The sequence below is a fragment of the Pinus tabuliformis genome, chromosome 5_2 (genome assembly GCF_031772625.1).
Source record: "Pinus tabuliformis cultivar Carrire ecotype Pingquan chromosome 5_2, CPIR1, whole genome shotgun sequence".
NCBI classification, from domain to species: Eukaryota; Viridiplantae; Streptophyta; class Pinopsida; order Pinales; family Pinaceae; genus Pinus; species Pinus tabuliformis.
Window position 1 is genome coordinate 850,676,628 of NC_142306.1, and position 15,575 is coordinate 850,692,202.

Below are 15,575 nucleotides of genomic sequence, written 5' to 3' on the forward strand. Positions count from 1 at the left end.
CACTATGACGCTGACTTTGGGTCGGTTGAGACTGGTCTGGGACCAGTGGTACATACTCTGAGATTGACTTTGAGTCAGTATGATACATCCTCGATCATTTCTTCCTCTTCATAATTCGGACAAAGCAGAGCAGAACAGAGCATATCATAACAGGGCAGAACAGAACAAAGCAGTGCAGGCAGGATATAGCAGAGCATAACAGGGGTCAATTTGTACAGGGCAGTGCATTTGATGGATGAATAGTAGTGACCGACAAACAGCTTGCAGATGGAGTTCTCCCTAGTTGAGAGGGAGTGTTAAAATTGACAACTAAGGCCAAACCCCATGTGGGTCATCTTATTCATGGCTGATAATATTTTTATTAGATTCCTCTCGTCGAGAGGTGTAGGATTGATCTAAAGATCATCCGATTTCGATAAGTATTTATGGAGATATGAATTTATTTTGATTATGGAATAATTATCAAGTCGACCTACAACTCATGTAGGCTCAGAAGCCCAACAGTCGCATCTATTCAAACATCAATAGTTGTGTATAAATATAGGAGGTCTTTTCCTCATTTGGACTCACTCATCTCATCACATCTCTCTCTCTCTCTCTCTCTTGCACAGAAAAGAGGCTCTTCTCTACTGCGCAGAAAAGAGACTCTCTCTCACACATGTGGAAGGAAGGACGCAGTTTTAGGACAGCAACTGCAGAACCAAAGTTTGACCAGCATTGACCAGAAGACTCCCTCCTCAGAACTGCGTTGTAGGTCCATCTGGATCTCCTCTGAAGGCCGCATTTTTTGGTGGTGGAATCAAGCCGATCCGACGGTCGGTTTGCAAGATATTGTTTGCCCTAGTTTGGGATTGATCTAGGGTTTGCTGCTGCTGATGTAAATAAGATTTATGTACTATTTCTCTTTGCTGGATTATTGAAGATAAAGGAAGATTTGATCAAAGGGTTTCCCCACATTGGGGTTTGTCCCTGGCTAGCCGCCACATCTTGTGTCTCTTGTCTTGGCTTGTTTTCTGTCGATCGTTTAATGTTCTATCTGCACTTTACTTTATGTACATGTGATTGCTAATCTATGGATAATGATAAGAAAGATAAGTAAACTGTTATAAGCATTGAACATACCATAACTTAACAAGATGCCAATACCATTGCTGCTATATAAACCCTTGAGAACAATCTACTGGAATCGTATATTGAGCTGACTTATTGAAGCTTAGGAATGGAGGCTTAATAAGTCTACTAACATAACAACATTACAAGACTGCCTTTTGTTCTACAACCATAGGTTTTCTTCCAAGTAAATATTTTACATCAAAGTTGTTGAAATGAAAATAGGAATGTAATAAAAAACCCTTTGCACAACAAGGAACAAGTTGTGGCTTCAAATGGAATACATACTGAAATGACTATTCCCAATCAAACCCTTGCACAACTTCTCACACTGTGAAAGGTTGTAGATTCGTCTGACCAGCTAGGGCATACAAATTACAAATGTTACTGAAATCATCTAGCAAGATCTTCATACATGCCTCAGTACAATAATGCCTTTAAATGATCACTAAACAACTTTCATGGAAAACACTGCTAACTTTAAACACTTCAGGAGTAAAAGTTCAAATGTCCTTTGATCACTTGGAGAACTCGTTCAATTATGTGCTTTGTTTGCATTGAGTTCAAGAATGTAGGTGTCTACACATCTTAAGCCAACAACTTAGTTGGCTTGGTGACTGTTCATAGGTTTATAGGCATATATATATAGAGGAGAGAAACCATACAAACAAATGCCTCAACATCTTCTGGGCAATCTTTAACAAACCAGTGTGTTTGACCAAATCGTAGTAAGGATATAATGGCTATATTGTTTACCAACATAACATGTACTAACAACCTTGGATCATATCGAATTAAATTCAAATCATACACTGTTTAATCGCGACCTTTGATCACAATACAAGGAATACCACAACAAAACTCGTTGTCACAGGTCAGATCGAACACCATCTAAGGCCGAAAGTAAACATAGTGTAATAGTGTAAGAAACCTTATTCAACTGATCTTATGAAGGGTTGAAAACCATCACAACCTTTCTAGCAATCTTGCATTCCTTTTGAGTAGAACAAAAAGTATATCATAAGGAAATACGACAAACATTCCTTCCTTGAATGCTTGCAAACCACAGATTAAATGTTGCCTTTGATCAATGCAATATTGATACAAAAACAAGGCTTCAGGATAGTTGACGTGAGCTCTCTCCGAGGTCCAAAACAATCTCATGAACTAAGGACAAGCCTAGAACTACCTTTCGTTTGATCTTCTTCTTCTTCTCCACAGGTCTAAGGGAACATACAAAACAAGAAATAAGTCTTCGTTCAAGTGCTTATTGCTTGATCTTAGGAGAGGCTGAATGGTATAAACCAGAACATAATTGAAGCCTCTTCATAGTCCAATTATAACATCTCCCTAGACAGTCGAGAATCCCTCATGCAATGAATTCAAAAGAAGCAAACAAACATAGATAAAGCCTCTCGTAGAATCAAACTCTTTTCCACAGGGACGAGATAATTAAGAGCTAGATATCAGAAAAGCTATCCATTAATTGCTTGTCTTTGAGGTGAAATTAAGTCACTTTACATAGTGTTAGAGGAGCTCTTAGTAGGGCATTTGAATTGCTATATTTTGGAGGGAAAAACCAAATTCAAATTCTTTTTGGACCAAAACTAATAACCTCTTTTGAAATTCGAATTATTTGGTCAGCAAGTATTGATAAACCCCTCTTAACGTTTTAGCCTTTGGACCAACGAATAATTAAAATGCAACTACCATGTCCCTTTAGTTACAAGAATTAGTTCCTTAGACCAGGCACGATAAAGAAGGATTTGCACTTGGGGTTATAAACCGAGATTATGGGTCATTATCTTTAAAATTCATATTTGCATAATCGTGCAAGCACACGAGACATGACATCTACCATTGGAAGTAGAATGACAAGAAGAGTCCAATAAAAACATCCCTCTGACTTCGAAAAAAGTGATTTGCCACGTCTTATTGGTCAACAAAGGCGAGGCTTCTTCCGATATTGCTTGGGTTGACATCAATGACAACCATAGTCCAACAACTTGAAGAAGAAAATAGAGTTGAGGAAGTAATAAAGACTCAAATGATGAAGAAAGAAGAAGATTCCAAGAAGTTGGAAGAGGAAATTGTGACGTTGAGGGATCAAGTTGATAAACTCAAAAGGAACTTGAATAGCTTGCTAGTACTGCTTTAACATTCTTAATTGTCAAAGATCACCAGCCAATAAAACAAGTCTTGGCTTTGCAGGTGCATCTTCAAGCAATGAGGACAAATGCTCCAAGGTAGAAATTCAAATAAGTCATGCTAATGATTGCAAGAATAAGGATCATCAAAGCATTGAACCTCTTTGAGTCAAAACAACTTTTGAAAATCATCCTACTCTCCTAGGTAAGAAAATATTTTTCTTGGTCATTGTTACTCTTGCAGAAATTTTGGGCATAAAGCAATTCATTGTAAAATCAATACAAGATGCAATTATGCAAGGAGCGAGAATGATAATGGATTTAGATCTAGAAATGTGCATGGATCTACCAACGAAAACTGTTGGAAATACTAAGAGGGGGGTGGGGAGGCGGGGCGCGGGAGGCATGGGTGAATCAATATTTCTTTTACAATTGTTATTTTATGCCAATTAAGATCACTTAATAAAACTGTTGACACCTAATCCTCAACGGATGGGTGAATTGGAACGTGATCAGTCATCAAGAAGATGAACTGATCCGTCCTATTTCTGTATATAAATGATAGTTAGCTAATGAATAATGCAATCAGTTTTTTCCTGCCTATTCTGGAGTTACCCTGGCCTGACATGGTATCAGAGCACAGGTCCCAGTCCTAAGAATAGTCGTAACTCCTTTTCTCTGCGCATGAATACCTGAGCGCTGCCTCTGTCATGCGTTTCATTCTCTGCCCTGAAATACCTGAGCGCTGCCTCTGTCATGTGTTTCATTCTCTACCCTGAATACCTGAGCGTTTCTACCTCTGTCCTGCGTGTCATTAGGTCTCTGCGCATTCGTTTTACCGCCTCTCGATTACCATTCAATTCTCGACAGCCTGAGAAGCTTGATTTCCCTGAGCGTTCTCCTCGCATCGGTTTGGTTCTCGAATGCATTGATGATCTTCTCAATGGAAATTTTCTCGTTGGTCTCTGCTCTGGCTATTACATTTTAAAATTCATTTTCTTTCGTTAATTTCGCTAAACTTGTGGTGACCCTGTTTGATGCCTGCCCGGATTTCGCTCCAAAGAGCCTGGTTGGAGGTTAACCGTTCTAAGCAACTTCTCTTGCTCATTCCATGCTGTCCCACTAGGTCGATACATTTACTCGAACGCTCTGGTTAGCTGTCGATTTGGGATTTCCTATGACCCTTATGGAGAAGTATACCTGGCTCTGCGCAGTATCATTTGAAGTTAATCTCTGGTTGTGCTCAATGTCATTCGAAGTTAATCGCTGGCTCTACTCAGTGTCATTCGAAGTTACTCTCTGTCGCTGGCGTTGTGAAAGAGCATAGAAGCACCCGTTGGAGACCGGCGATTGTTCGAAGGCATTATTCGCACCTGAAAATCATTTCTACGGTTACCAAGAAATTTTCTTGGGCACACTTGCGCCTTTTGAGGGCGATTGTACGTCTATGCCAGTTTCCAAATAAAAGTCATTCGATTGCAGCCTGAGATGGCTTTAGCACCTTGATTCATCTCAACGTGGAGAGGTATTATTTTTCAAAACTTGTATTCATTGGTTAGTGAAAGGAAGATCGATTCATATCTTCACGTCAGTTTCAAATTAGAATTCATTCAAACCAGAAGTCGCTCTGTAATCTGTGAGTCCCTTAAGTTTGAGAATGCCGAGAGATGATTTTAATGGCGGTTCTGGTATAAAGTTGTGCTGTTGATTTTTCAATATATATTTATGATGGCAGTTTTGAGTATTGCGTTGTAAGCAGTTTTCAAAGGGCTTATGTAAGCAGTTTTCAAAGAGTTTATTCATCATTCTGAGTATTGCGTTGCTCTTCAAAGTGTTTATATACATCAATCAAAGTGTTTGATATTGCACACAGTTTTCTTTTGAATGATAATGCTGCATTGAAAAGTTATCATTTCTAGCAAATATTAGAGGGATTTGAAGGCTGTAACGTAAGGATTTTTTATCAGCAGAAGTTCTTTTTATCAGCAAAATTATTTTTCTATCAGCAGAAATAATTTTTGTTACAGTATGCATTCAAGAGAAAGAGGAAGATATTTCAGAGGCAGGGGGGGCAGACATTCTCAAGCAGAAAAAGTAGATCTGCATTGCATTCGCTGCAAACGAAATGGATCACATGATGCTTCTACATGCAAGCTACCATGGGACAAAATTGAGCAGAGAAGAAACCAGCAGAAAAGTAAAACTGATGACACAGACAAAGGTAAAGCACCTGAATCCGCTCACTATATTGAGGCACAATGTAACATTGGAGTAAATGAAGATTTGTTTAATGCTTCACTTGCTTCTTCGAAAAATGACTGGTTGCTTGATTCAGGAGCAACCTGTCATATGACTCATAGGAAAGATTTTTTTGAAGATTTCACTGACAATGTTGATGGAGCAGTATACTTTGCAGATCAGTCAAAAATCAAGCCATCAGGGCTTGGCACAATCAGGCTTAAACTGTCTGGTCTTCCAGACTTTCTTCTGGATCATGTTCTATATCTCCCACAGCTCAAGAGAAACTTGCTGTCCCTGGTCCACATCCGCCAGCAAGGTCACTCCATTCATATGTTTGATGGAAAGCTTGAGGTAAGAAAGGCATCTGACCACTCACTTGTCATGAGGGGTATAGAAGAAGAAAGACTTCTTAAACTGCAAGGAACCTCTGCTCATGCACAACATTTTTCATATATTTCTCATCATGAAGAAGGTACACTTCCATCAAGTTTATTATGGCATGCTAGATTTGGACATTTAAACTATGATAGTCTCCGCTTGTTGAAGAAAAATGGTGTTGCTGGTTTGCCTACAATTCCTAGAAAACATAAGCAATGTGATGCTTGCATTCTAGGAAAGCATAGCAAACAGTCTTTTCATGATTCACATTCAAGAGCACATAGGAAGCTTGAACTCATTCATTCAGATTTATGTGGTCCAATGCCTGTTCCTTCTGCAAATGGAAATAAATATATCATGACATTTATTGATGATTACACCAGAATGTGTTGGGTTTATTTATTGAAGAACAAATCTGATGCTTTTCAAACATTCAAGAATTTTCATAAGTGGATTGAAAATGATGCACAATCTCATATTGGGTCTATTCGCACTGATAATGGAAAAGAATATACATCAAATGAATTTGAAAACTATCTTCGCCAACATGGGATCAAACATCAAACAACTGTACCTTATAATCCCCAACAGAATTGTGTAGCAGAAAGAATGAATAGAACAATCTTGAATATGGTACAATCCATGCTTTTCTTCAAAAATGTAAAGACAATGTTTTGGGCTGATGATGTTCTATGTGCTGCATATATAAAGAATAGATGTCCATCTAGTGCTATAAGAAACAAGACTCCTTATGAATTGTGGTATGGACATGTTCCTTCGGTAAAACATCTCAGGATTTTTGGTTCCACCTGTTATGCTTTAATACCAAAGGTACATAGAAACAAACTTGGTGCTAGAAGTCGTAAGTGTATCTTCCTGGGGTATTCAAACACCTCTAAAGCATATCGTCTCTATGATGAAGTAAATAAAAAGTTTGTTATATCTAGAGATGTCATTTTTCTTGAATCATCCAAATCTGACAGTGTTGTTGAGCGGCAACTTGATCGCTTGGATAGATTCACAAAACCGAAATCATTTCAAGAGTTTGATAATCAGATTCCACATCTTGAAGAGGGGATTCCTATACTAGATCAACATGTGGAATCTTCTTCTGAAGAACAATCTCCCCTGCATGACACTCCAACAACGGATGATGCTTTAAGTGATGTAATTGATAGAATTGGGAGACTTAATCTTGATTCAGTCCCAACTCAATCAACAGAGCAGCCTGGACCATCTCAGAAAGGTCCCCCAAAGTGGCTGACAAAGACACTTGAAAGTGTTCATCTTGATGAAATTGGAAAAACAGGAACCAGAAATACAAACTGACAAGATGGAGGTGATGTAAATGACTCTAATTCACCTGTTGATATGGATGTTACTTATGATTGTGAATTGAACTTGTCTACAGATTTTGAACCAACTTCCTTCAAAGAAGTTGCTTCTCATGATGAATGGAAAGAAGCGATGCAGAAGGAGTATGATGCCCTCATAAAGAATGGCACTTGGAAGCTGGTTGATCCTCCATTTGGAACCAAACCAATTGGCTGCAAGTGGGTCTACAAGAACAAGTACAAAGCTGATGGCTCACTTGACAAGCACAAAGCTAGGCTTGTGGCAAAAGGTTTTGCACAGAAGGAAGGGGTCGATTATGAGGAAACTTTTGCCCCCACAGCAAAATGGGCCACCATCCGGACACTCTTTGCACTAGCTGCTCAGAACGGTTGGAAAGTCCATCAAATGGATGTAAAAACTGCATTCTTGAATGGAGATCTAAAAGAGAATGTTTTTATGTTCCAGCCTGAAGGATTTGCTGTGAAAGGACATGAACACAAAGTATGCAAACTTGTGAAGTCCTTGTATGGCCTCAAACAAGCACCACGAGCCTGGTATGAAAAACCAACTGAGCATCTTCTGAAACTCAACTTCAAACATTTTGATCTTGATGATGCAACTTTATTTGTCAAGAAAGTTGGCAAAACAGTTGTATATCTTGTGGTATATGTAGATGATCTTTTAATGACAGGGAACAATGAAAGCTATATTGCATCCATAAAGAAAGAATTAGGAAAACGTTTTGAAATGCCTGATTTGGGCTATGTTCATTACTATCTTGGCATTGAAGTAATCCAACATCCAAAATCCATATTTTTTTCTCAAAAGAAATACATTGGAGATTTGTTAAACAGATTTGGCATGACAGAGTGCAATCCTCTTTCTACTCCAATGGAACAAAACTTGAAGCTCACATCTATTGAAGGAAAGGAATTTGAGGATGCAACAAAGTATAGACAGCTTGTAGGAAGTCTCATCTACCTCACTACTACCAGACCAGACATTTCATTTGCTGTTGGAATCCTCTCCAGGTTTATGCAAAAGCCTTGTGAGGGACATTGGTCTGCTGCAAAAAGAGTTCTAAGGTACTTGAAGGGAACTCAAGTCCTTGGAATCAAGTATACACAGGTGGACGACTTCAACTTGATTGGATACTTTGATTCAGACTTCGATGGAGACAAACAAACTGGGGTATCTACTTCAGGATATGCTATGAGTCTTGGATCAGGAGTTGTCCCCTGGAGATCACGCAAACAATCAGTACCAGCAGATTCCACAACAGAAGCAGAGTATGTGGCAGCAGCTGAAGCAACGAAAGAAATTGTGTGGCTCAGGAAAATTCTTGAAGATTTGCAGGTAAAACAAATACAATCAACTCCACTCATGATTGATAACACCTCTGCAATAAAGTTGGCCAAGAACCCAAAGTTCCATGATCGTACTAAGCACATCAATACTAAATATCATTTGATCGGACATCATGTTGAGGCCAAAACAATCCATCTCCGTCATTGTTCCACAAACGAGCAAATTGCAGACATCTTCACCAAAGCGCTTGGAAGAGAAAAGCTTGAAAGATTCAGAACGATGCTTGGACTCACCAACATCCCTTCAGATTAAGGGGGGGAATGTTGACACCTAATCCTCAACGGATGGGTGAATTGGAACGTGATCAGTCATCAAGAAGATGAACTGATCCGTCCTATTTCTGTATATAAATGATAGTTAGCTAATGAATAATGCAATCAGTTTTTTCCTGCCTATTCTGGAGTTACCCTGGCCTGACAAAAACCATAACACAAAATGTACAATAAAATAATAATTTATATTATCAAAACAACGATGACTCCAATCCTCTTTTACAATAATAATTTGTACAAATACCCTTATAATCTCTTTAGGGATCCAACCCATTGATGAAAACTCCAATCTTTAGACTAGGCTCCAACCTGATCTTCCAGAATCCAACCTTGTCTTTACGAGGCACCAACCTCTAGGGCCCCGACCTTATCTTCCAAAAGGCTCCACCCTTGTCTTTACGAGGCTTCAACCTCTAGGGGTCCAACCCTCTTGAAGGGCCACGCCACATAAGGGAGCTGACTTTAGTTTTTTCCATTTCCTTCACTTTTTTGGGTAGTATAAAATTAGCCCTTTCACTACCTCTAGCTCAATGGGATATACCCATGTTTCCACTAGTTTGACTTAATAAAATGTGGTTGTTTTTAGGCATACGAAAAATGCCATTATGTTGTTTTGAACTCTCTCCATGTGTTTCCACTTGTTTTTGGAGATACTTGGCCCCAAATCTCACAACCATATAGCAAATTAGAATCACAACTGTCTAGAAAAGAGTAGAATTCCCCAATTCCAAACTTCCATTGACACGCACCTATTTTATGACAGAAAAGTTTCCTTTTGACCACCTTGCCACTAGATATATTTGGACATGGACACAAGTTGCAAGGCCTTTAATGCTTAGTAATTAGGGTTTCGTGCACCTAGGGTGTTGAAAATTTTGTAGCTCAGGATGAATTTCTAAATATAGAAAGTTTTTAAATAGAATTTCTAAAAATAGAAAGTCTAAAATTAAAAAGTCTCAACCTAATAAATCACCTTGCATCAATTGGTAATCAAGTATTGTTGATAGAAAATCCCTTCTAACCATTGATCAATACTAATAGTTCAATTTTGACTTAATCATTAATATTATTATTACTATTCCTATGATACTATTATATTATTATTAAAAGAAAATTCAAGTCACTCAATCATGGCTCTCAATAATGTTCTCTTACATTCTCATTATTGGCATGACATATTCCTCTTACACTCTCATTAATGCTCTTATAGTCTCTTACTCCCATTAAAAAACTTGTCATAAAATATTCGTCTTACAAGGCATGGCATGCAATATTTCTCTTACACACTCACTGAAGGCATTTCATAAAAGATTCCTCTCACCCTCTCATATAAAGCATGTGTATTGCTCCTCCTCCATGTCAATAATTCATTGCTCCTATATATATGTGTCTCATATCATCTCACCTCACTTGTGCATTGTGAATTCGAACTTGAGAGTGAGTCTGAGAGACTTGAAGGAGATTGTGAGGCAGAAAGACTTGGAGAGTTAGAGCAGAACTTGGTGAGCCAAGGTTGATTATGTGTCTGCTTCAGTTGTTGCTACCAGTGATATTCATGCCACAACTTGTTCAAATTTGGGTGAAATTTCTCATTCTCTTGATCTCTCATTGTACTTTGTATCTTTGATGAACTATTGATATCTAATAGAAGAAGAATCTGGTTGGGTTTTCCCTTTGGGGGTTTTCCCCTCACCATTGGACCTAAATTCCTTGTGTCTTATTGTGTTCTTACTTGTCTTCTATTATGCGTATGGTTTATATGGTTTATGTTCTATCTACAATTGTTTAACTAATATTGCAGCATAGAAGTTCTGTAATAAGTTATTGTTACAATATAAAACATCATAATTTCAAAATGGTATTAGATCTTGGTGAAGACAAACTCCATTTCCAACTCCTTTTTAGTTGGAAGATCTTTTGTTGTCTGCTCGACTTGCAACTCACTTTTTGCTGAAATATTTCTTGCTATACCTTCTACTTGCAACTTATTTTTCTACTGAAATATCCCTTCTCATTTACTGCTGAAATATCACTTGTTTCCCCTTCTTTCTTACTACTAAAGTCTTATTTGTTACTCCTTATTGCTGAAATCTTATTTGTTGCTCCTTGCTGTTAAAATAAGAATATCTCATTTGTTTTCATATTTTCTACTGAAATCAAAAGCAAAATCAAAGTACTTTCTTGTTTATGCTCTTTCTAGTTTCTCTCCTGCATATTATTGTGACTGTTGGTTGGTTGTTGTGGTGCTTCAAGGTACTTTACTAGTTATAAAGAAGTTCTCTCAAATATGGTTGAGAGGGAGTCATATATGAAAATTATACTTGGAGATACTTCTACATACCTTATAAAGGGATCAAGTTTGGTTTCTTTTTATCTGGATCAAGAAATTTTGTATGTACTTGGTTTAAATATAAGGTTTTGCATGTGTTTGATAATAATGGTTTCAATATTTGTAGATGCATGTAAAAGTAAATGATAGTTTTACTTTTGTTTATGCATGTGCAAGAAAGCGTTGTCTTGAAAAGCAATATAATGCATAGAAGGTTACGAAAAAATAATTAATAGAAATTGAATGCTGAAGATATATTGATTTTGATTCTCTCACATTATATGAGAAATGACATAATCTTATGGGTTTTGGTAATTTTGATATTAGATTTTACTAACAATAGTGGTTGCAGTTAAGGATCATGACTTTTGCAAAAGATGGAATGATAGTTTTCTAAACTAACCTCTTTTGCAACGATTAAAGATGGATTATATCTAATATCATTGTAGAGAATGAAGTCAATATGCATAATTATTATTACATGCCTTCACTATGGCATCGAGATTTGAAGATCTTTATAAAATCAATGGAAGAGCTATCCATGCATTGATTCATGATAAGTGATCATCAATATAAACTGTGGCACCAAAAGTTCACTAATCTTCACTCTAAAGCATTACCTCATGTGAGAAAGATGGTTTCTGAAATGCTTGAGATTAGAGTGGATTATGATGGATTTTTCCAATTGGTGTTTAAGAAGAATATTTCTTTTGCCAATGACATATGTTTGATGGACAATGGTCACTTATATAGGCTGGATCAAGAGGGAGCTAACATCTTCATTCAATCCCCATTAAAAAAAATATATTTTCAAGTCTTATGTTGTTTATTTGTCATTGCTCTTGTTCAGATTTATCTTTATAGATCATTGGTTATTCTTCGTACATGAGTATTTGAATGATTCTTTCACTAACTTCTTGATGAGGACGCGATCAAGAAAAACAAATCCTCAAGATTGTCAAGGTGCAAAATAGTGTAGAAAGAGTAAACTCCAAGAAGAAGTTGGTGCAAAGATAATGAAAGAGTGACTAACATCTAGAAAAGAAAGAAAGACCTGCCTCATCACCAGGTATAATTTCATTATGCTTATTTACTTTTCTATGATTTCTCTTGCTCTTGCTTTGGGATCAACATGTACATTTGATGAATGTGAGAACCAAGTAATTTGTATCAAGATTGAGGAAGATGTCGAGCCATCCCATGCCTTGAGTGGACATGAAGTGGACCAGAGCTCAAGACTTCTGCAAGGAAGCTAGAATCAAGAAAAAGACCAACGTAACATATAACCCATAACAAAATGGGCACTTCAGGATCTTTGACTGCCTTGTCTCTTTCATGTGCCAAAGGAAAAAAGTACCAAGTTGGAAGCTTCAGATAAGAAAGGTACGATTGTTAGTTATTGTGAACATTCTAAATCTTATAGAAATATATGTACCTGGACAAAGAAATATAGAGTTTAGTAGAGATATAACATTTGATGAAGATGCAACTCTTTGAAAATCCAAAGACACCCCTCCTCTTGCTAATGTTGAAAGACAAGATGATGCCTTTGATGCACAAGAAGACCTTGAGCCCCGAGGCTGATCTTGTTGATGAACCAATCCCATGGACTCCTTGGATCCTTCTCCATGTGTTAGAAAGAGATGATTATGGCTTCATGACACTTTACAGGATGTTGATAGACATGCTGCTCCCCAAGGAACTTTCAAAGAAAGCAAGAAACCATGTCGGTTCTAAGGATATGTTGTAACCATGAGCAACATTATTCAGGCTGAACCATGCACTTTTGAAGAAGCAGTGAAAGATCAAGTGTGGAAAGATGCAATGGCTAAAGAATACGAGTCCATCACTCATAATGATGTATGGGAAGTGGTTCCAAAGACCACAAAGTAAATCTATCGTGTATTATAAATGGTTGTATAAAATTAAACATGGTGTTGATGGTGATGTTGAAAAATATAAAGCTAGATTTGTGGCCAAAGGTTTCTCTTAGAAAGAGGGAATACACTATGATCAGATCTTTGCATTGGTTTTCTGTTATATAACCATTTGATCCATTGTGGCTCTAGCTGCAAGCCAAGGATGGTTTCTTAACCAAATGGATGTGAAGATAGATTTTCGTCATGGCTTCCTCCAAGAATAAGTATTATTGGAGCAACCACAAGGCTTTGAAGTACATGATTGGAAAACTCGTGTAGATTGACGAAAGCCCTCTATGGTTTGAAGTAAGCTCTAAGAGCTCGGTATGCCTACATTGATAACTTCTTGATGAAGCTTGGTTTTCTTAGAAATAATGATGATCCAAATCTTTACTTCAAAATGGTCCAATGCATGCCTTTGATTTTGGTATTATATATTGATGAATTATTCTTGATAGGTGGAGAACCTCTTACCCTCCAAGTGTAAGACGAAGTTAGCTTCTAAGTTTTGAAAGGAAATATATTCATTTGATGCACTACTTTCTGGGCGTAGAGGTATGGCAAGAGACTTGGTGATATTTTCTCTCAAGGAAAATATGTTCTCAAGCTACTGGAATGATTTGGTCCATGAATTCTCCAATGTAAATGAATTTCAAGAGGCTATGTGGTAAAGCTGCAAATCCTTCCGAGTATCGTCAATTGAGTGGGGCATTAATGTTCTTAGTGAACACTAGACTAGACATATGTTTTGCGGGAAATACTCTAAGACTATACACAGTTAAGCCATCACATGCACACTCGATTTATGCAAAGCATGTGTTGAGATACCTACATGGGACCATCAATCTTGGATTGAGATATATTGTTAAAAATGTAAGACTTCATGGATATACTGATGTTGATTGGGTTGGTAACTTTGCTGATAGAAAGAGCACTTCTAGGTGTTGCTTTAGCTTGGGATCTGCCATGAGCTCTTGGATGAGTAGAAAGCATAAGTTTGTTACATTGAGTACAACTGAAGCTAAGTACATTGCTGCTAACATGGCTAGCTGTGAGGAAGTTTAGATGATAAAGGTTTTTGGGGAACTATTTGAGCAAGTTCCAGACAAAACAATTATAAATGTGACAATAAGAGTGGGATTCGTCTTGCAGAAAATCCTGTGTTCCGGCACACATGAGTAGGCCTCAATATGCATCCAACCCACAGTGTGGGACATGAGAAGAGCCACCTATCTAGCCAATAGGTGTAGTGAGACTTGTCTATGTGACTTGGATAGGATGTAGGTGTTCATCCACTTGCTATTTAATGAAACTTGGTTGTGCGAGATCCATGTCATGTGTTGATAAGTGAACCCCCCCATGCAGTGATAAGCCTTGGATGTGCGATATCCTTGTCATGTGTTGACAAGTGGGTCCCCCCAAGCCGAGATGAGACTTGGTTGTGCGAAATCCTTGCCATGTGTTGACAAGTGGATCTCCCCAAGCAGAGATGAGACTTATTTGTGTGAGATCCTTGTCATGTTTTGACAAGTGGATCCCCCCAAGTAGAGATGATATTTTGTTGTGCGTGATCCTTGTCATATGTTGGCAAGTGGCAATCTCCCCAAGTGAATATAGGGTGATAGATTAATCTCCCTTATTTTTCGTCGATATAGGGTGGTAGTTGAAGCCCCCCTATGACAATTCTTCTTCATTGCAGTGAAACATCATTGTTTCAAACGATACAAAGCAAAGATGAACAAAGATGAGCAAATATATATTGTTGTAGAAAGAAACTCCTCCCTAGCTAAGAGGGAGTGTTGAAAATTTGGCACCTCAGGGATGAATTTCTATAAATAAGAAAGTTTAAAAATTGAAAGTCTAAAATTATAAAGTCACAAGATAGTAAATCACCTTACATCAATTGGTAATAAAGTATTATTGATGGAAAATCCCTTCTGATCATCAATCAATCCTAATAGTTCAATTTTGACTGAATCATCAATATTATTATCATTACTCTTATGATACTATTATATTATTATTAAAAGGAAATTCAAGTCACTCAATCATGTCCTCTTACATTCTCATTATTGGCATGACATATTCCTCTTACACTCATTAATGCTCTTACACTCTCTTACTCCCCTTAAAAAAATCATCATAAAATATTTCTCTTACGCATGTCATAAAAGATTCCTCTTACAAGGCATGGCATGCAATATTTCTCTTACACACTCATTAAAGGCATGTCATAAAAGATTCTTCTCACCCTCTCATCTAAGGCATGTGTTTCATCTCCATAATGGAATTCAAATTGTCTCTCCTTAATGGCATGAGTTACTCTTCCCAAAATGGAAAATATAACTCTTCCTCAAGGCACGTGTATGCTCCTCCATGTCAATGTTGGGCAACAGGCCTAGTATCAGCACAAGGACCGATGCCAGATGATCAGAGTGATGCTCAATGAGTAGTATTACTAGGGCACAGTCCTCGT